Here is a 6,183-nt window from a genome sequence, read left to right as displayed (position 1 = left end):
CCACAGCACAGAGTTTGTACTGGTTTTCCAGGACTCATTTCCTCTGCAACACACAGAAGTGGAAAGGAGGCCTTGGGACTTCTTTCTCAGGGAGACCAAACACTCAGAGGTCCGGGGCAAGCTCTGACCTTGACAAACATCGAAAAGTAGATAGATATATTCTACCTGTTGAGAATGCCGTCGGCATCACATAAGAGATGCCTACAAGGGCTTCTTTCGGCTCTCTCCAACCAGGGCAAATGTTCTTGTGTGTGAGGAAGGAGGTAAACGGCCTGCTGAGGTTGGACTGGCTTGGTTCGAGAAACAGACAAGCAATGTGGGGTCTCGTTGTGTGCTGGCTTTGATGCCTGTGTTCTAGGAACAGCCCTGCACCTGAGCCTAGAGTTAGCTCTCCAGCTCCAGCAGTGGTTTTTAGTTGATGACACCACTGAGTATCTATCCTGTGTTTGGTTTTTCCTGAGGAGATATGAACAAATGCCTTTTTGCCCCAGACAGGGTACCAAGACACACCAAGGAAATAATTCCATCCAAGTCTAGTTTAGAGAACCAAGGAACTATTGGAGCGACCTCCAAGTACACAAGTGAAGCCTTACTTACAGGAGCATGGGTGGTTAACAACCAACCCCATCATCAAAAAGGCCACAAAAGGTGCTCAACTTGCAGGTGGCTCCTCCCGAGAAAGCCTCCCCTCGCCAATAGTGTTTATTGCTTTTATAGTCTTGAGGAGGGGAGATGTGAATCTTGTCACTTGCTCATCTTCCAGAGTCTCCTTTCTTCCTCCAGAAGGGAATGGTCCAACTGGGAGGAAGCAGCTACACTGACCAACCCCCCCACTGATTTTAGGTCTGATGTAACGTCTGTACTACTACATGTACTATGGTCCTGTGGCGCCTGTACTACGTGTACTATGGTGCTATGCCTGTAATGGATAGCTTACACTACTGGACGGGTTCGCGAGTAGGGCAAGGGGCTGGAGATTGAAACACACACACACACACACTGAGAGAGAGAGAGAGAGAGAGAGAGAGAGAGAGAGAGAGAGAGAGAGAGAGAGAGAGAGAGAGAGAGAGAGAGAGAGAGAGAACTATGACAATCAAGCCCTTGGCTATAATACAATCTCCTCTTGTGCTGCTTATCCTACAATCCTGCCAAATCACATTAGCCCTATGTCTGACCCTAGAACATCCCACCCAAAGCCTGGCCCTTGCTGCCCTTTCTGTCTGGAATGATCTTCTCCTGGATTGTCTTGATGGCTAGCTCCTTCCTCTTCCTTGAACCATCACACAAACTCCCCCCATCAGAAGAGCCATGTGGTCTCCATATCTCTCATTTCCTTATGCTCCAGCTCAGTCCTTGCTCAATTCTCCCACCACAGCCATTTCATGCAGGGATGAAGTGATTTTGTTCATTTCTTTAGTCATCTATTGTCTGTATAGACAGAGATTATGCTTGCATTTCCAGTTCAAGGCACAAGAAAGCACTGGCTATGCGGTGAATGATACCCTTCCTACCTCCAACTCTATTCTGATGCCCTGGTCCCCAGTGTATGGGGGACTTGGAGAAGGGGCTTGGGGAGGTGAATTGGCGCAGATGAGGTCATGAGGGAGGGCCCCAGGAAAGAGCAACTTCGTGACAGAGAAAACAAATTCCTTCCTCACCAGAGAAAGGGCCATGGAGAATCAAGTGTTAACTTTACAAGACTGTAGATATAGCTCAGGGACTCAAGTGTTTCCCTAGTGTGTGGTAAGGGCCTAGGCTGAAGCCCCCCAGCATAACGAAATGAAATTTAAGAAAGAAAATCTAACTGCATTTTAAGATAGGGATTCAAAGTCCTGGATGATTCCTCTCAAGAGTTCACTGGCTAGGGTTGCCTAGTGTATCAGGTCACAGAGATAGAGACTTTAATTAAACATGAGTTAATCTTTTTTTATTTTTTATTTTGCTAGTCTCATCATAAATCATATTTACTGCCAAACTCCTGGAACATACATCCAGGCAAAGTCCATGTGAACAGCTGGCTACCAGGTCAGATGTCTCTGTTAACTAACCTTATCTGTCATATGGCTTCTGAGACTCAAGTAGCTCAGACTGGTCTTGAACTCACCACATAGTGACGGATGATCTTGAACTTCTGAGGGCTGGGAGTTCTAACATTTTTACACAATCTTTCTTTCTTTCTTCTTTTTGTTTTTTTTTTTTTGTTTTTTTGAGACAGAGTTTCTCTGTGTAACAAACCCTGGCTGTCTTGGAACTCACTCTGTAGACCAGGCTGGCCTCGAACTCAAAGAGATATGCCTATCTCTGCCTCCAAGTACTGGGATTAAAGATGTGTACCACAATTTTTCTTATACTTCTAGGGTTGACACTTTTAAAACTGACCCAATCACTTTGTGTTAAGTTTAACCACAATTCTTAGAAACAGTAACTTCATGATCCTTGGAATCCCTATTTGTTTATTTTATATAGCTGAAAACTGAAACTCTAATTTTTTTCTGTTTATAAAAAAAACTAAACTAAACTACTAGGGTATTCTGGGCAACTTCATCGTGCAGGGAAATGTCAATTTTATCCATTTTTCCCCTGGGCCAAAAGTTTAGGACTCCTATAGTTTCCTTGCTGTTTGTCCCCAAAAGCCACTTCACCTTCAATGCATTTTTTGGTTGAAAAATTTTGGTGACAAAACTGATATCACAATTACATTCATGTGCCTATACAAACAGATATGCTGAACAATTACTAACATCCTAATACTAAAAATAAATGGCAGTAACAAATTTTAATTGGGTCATTAGAGATCAGGCACTGTTTAAGTATTTAAAATAGATAATTTAACATCATCCTTGCAGTGACTCTCAGAGAGAGACACTGTCACTTTAAAGGAAACTGAGGCCTTAAGGAGCTACAGAGCCATTGAATCGGCTCAGCCAGAAAAGGTGCTCTCTGCAGAGCAGGAGAACCTGAATCCCCTTCCCAGAACCCACATGAGAGAAGGAGGCCGTTGACTCCTGCAAGCTGTCCTCACTCCTACCCTTGTGCTGTGGTAGGTGACCGTGTGCTCCCACAAGCACCTATGCACAGATGCTCGCACACACAAAAGAAGTGAGTAAATTTTTAAAAAGCTGCTGCTAAGGAAGCTAACTCTGTTGCAAATGAGTTGGGGAACATAGGCATCCACAAGAATAAACTATTCCTGGATAAAATACTTCTGTTTGTATACTTTTAAAAATGCTCATTTTAGTCATTACTTGTTAAACAGTTGTCCCAAGGGAACAACATCAGCAATCCAAGTCCAGGTCTTCGCCCTTCCACACTTCTTTGTTAACATCTACCATAACTCTTGGAACACACTGATAAAAATGTCATTTACGGTGTGTGTTTGGTATCGAGAAAGTTCTCAGCAAATGCTTTTAATTAAATGAATGAATGAAATTCTTAAACTACCCTTAGTTAAACATTGCCAAAATTTTATAGCAGGACATGCCTAGTAAATAATAGTGGTAATCCTGGGACTCAAGAGGTCGAGGCAGGAGGATGCCAAGGTCAAGTTCAAAGTCAGACTAGGTTGCATAGTAAGTTCAACATCAATCTGGCAAACAAAACAAAACAGGACCTGAGGAAATGGCTCTGTCAGCAAAGTGCTTGCAGCACAAGAATCTAAGTTCAAATCCCTAGAAATCATATAAAAAGCTGGGTGCTGCCAGATGTGTCCAGATTCCCAATGTTGGGGAGACAGAGATAGGAGACTCTCGTGGGCTTGTTGGACATCCAGCCTAGCCAATCCATGAGCTGCAGGGTAGTGAGAGATCCTGTCTCAAATTAATAACAAGATGGAAAAACAGCAGAGGACACCTCTGGCCTCCATGTGTACACATACATACATGTATATCCACTTATAAAAACACACACGTAATAAAATGAGAGAAAAGCCTTTGGAGTACCCGCCTCTGCACGTCTTTGAGAGGTAAAGCTATAGGAGAGTAAATTTTATCTTTATCTGGCTTTTAATAACTTCTAGAATTCCTTTCAAGCACAGTGCTGTGAACTTGAATTCTCTCTGTTCACAACCAAGCAGACAAAGAGGTAACAGGGGTTCACCTTCTGTGGACATGATGATTGGTCTGTAAATACAGAACCAGCACCTAATAGCAGAAGTGTGCTTCCTGAACTGCTAAGTCCCATCTAGATGAGAGTCAGGGAGGATGTGGCTTGTTAGTAGGGAAAAGTGTAGTGAGGTCTGGATGCTAAATGTATAGACTCTGAATGAATCTTTCCTGAAATTTTTGTCTATATCTACAGCAAGAGGCTAAGGGTATTTGTCCTGTCTCACATATCCTTCAGAGGATGAATATTGGGGGTGCTGGGTGCTGGAAGAGTTTTATATGGCCATGGGCTGCTCAAGTGCCAACTGCCCACTTCAAAATAAACTCAAACTACCACCCACAAAGCCACAACAGGCCTCCCAGGACTGGAGAGGTGGCTTAGCTGTTAAGAGCTCATCTGCTCTTGGAGAGGACCAAATTCAGTCCCCATCAGCCATTCTGGAAGGAACCACCTGTAATTTACAGATTTCCTCTGGACCTCTGAGGGTAGCCACACTCTCCCGCACATAACAACATATACACACAGTTAAAGGTAATGAGAAAGAAATTTAAAAACAGCAGTAAGGCCCTGCATAGCCTAGTGCTAAAGCATCACTTGTCTATGTCTCACATGTGTCTCTAGACCATTTCCTATCTATTTCTAGTTCTTGATGGTTGGTTTTATCTATTTCATGCCATAAAGTCTTTCCTCAATTTCCCTTCCACTGAGTTCATCTGTATTAGACAGGGCTCTCTAAAGAAACAGAACTTAAGGAATGAATCTATACGTATCAAAAGAGATTCACTAGAATGGCTTACAGGTTGTGGTCCAGCTGGTCCAACAGCAGCTTGTATCCTGATAAAAAGGCCAAGAATCTGGTAATTGCTCAGTCCACGCGGCTCCATGTCTCAGCTGGTCTTTAGTCTACACTAAACGCTGAAAAAGTAGGTTATGATATCACTGAAGGAATGCCTCAGCAGTGGTCAGATGAACTCGCCAGCAAGAGTGGCATCAAGCAGGCAAAAAGAAAAAGCTTCCTCATTCTGTGTTCTTTCATGTGGGCTGCAAACGAGAGGCATGGCCCAGAAAAAGTGTGTGTGGGGGTCTTTCCACCTCAAATGATCCAGTCACGAAAACTCCTTCCGGGTATGCCCAGGCGCTTGGGTTTCAATTGGTCCTGGATGCAGTCTAGTGAACAACCTAGATTCGCCACCACATCAGCTGAGCATGGATAACCAAGTTCTACTGTGCGGACCACCTGGAAATGACGCACGTGCTGGAAAATCTCACCAGTGACCTGAGCAATCGTCTCCTGAATGTTTGTTATCACAAAGTACATAGAAAAAGTACAGAATCTTGGGGCTTGGAGGCTAAGTGGTAGACTGTGTGTTTACTATTCACCAGGTTCGATCCACAGCCGGAAGAAAGCAAGGGAGACAGAAAGAGGAAGAAAAAGGAGAGGGGGGGTAGAGAATCCTTAGCCTAACTGCAGGTCTAATAATCTAAATTGTAATGTAATGCCCAGGTGTTTTGAATGCAGAGTGAAAGATTGAATGAGAGATTCATTGCCCTAACAGGCAGAGTAGGGTGTGAACAGTACCAATGTTCTGAAAATAAATCCTGCTTGCTGGCACTCAAAGCCTCTCTTTGCCTCTCTTTATGTGTGCGTGTGTGTATAGTATGTATGTGTGGTATGTGTGTATGTGTGTGTATGTGTATGAGGTATGTGTATGTGTGCTGTGTGTGTATGTGATATGTGTGTGTGGTGTGTGTATGTGTGGTACATGTGTGTGGTGTGGTATGTGTATGTGTGGTGTCTGTGTGTATGTGGTATGTGTGAGCAGTGTGTGTATGTGTATGTGTGTGTGGTGTGGTATGTGTATGTGTGGTGCATGTGTGTGGTATGGTATGTGTATGTGTGGTGTCTGTGTGTATGTGGTATGTGTGTGCAGTGTGTGTATATGTATGTGTGTGTGGTGTGGTATGTGTATGTGTGATGTATGTGTGTGGTATGGTTTGTGTATGCATGGTGTGTGTGTGTATGTGGTATGTGTGGTGTGTGTGTGTGTATGGGTGGTGTGGTCTGTGTGTCGTGTGGTATGT

Source organism: Chionomys nivalis, chromosome 1, assembly GCF_950005125.1.
Source record: "Chionomys nivalis chromosome 1, mChiNiv1.1, whole genome shotgun sequence".
NCBI classification, from domain to species: domain Eukaryota; kingdom Metazoa; phylum Chordata; class Mammalia; order Rodentia; family Cricetidae; genus Chionomys; species Chionomys nivalis.
Note: the sequence above shows the minus strand (reverse complement) of the source record.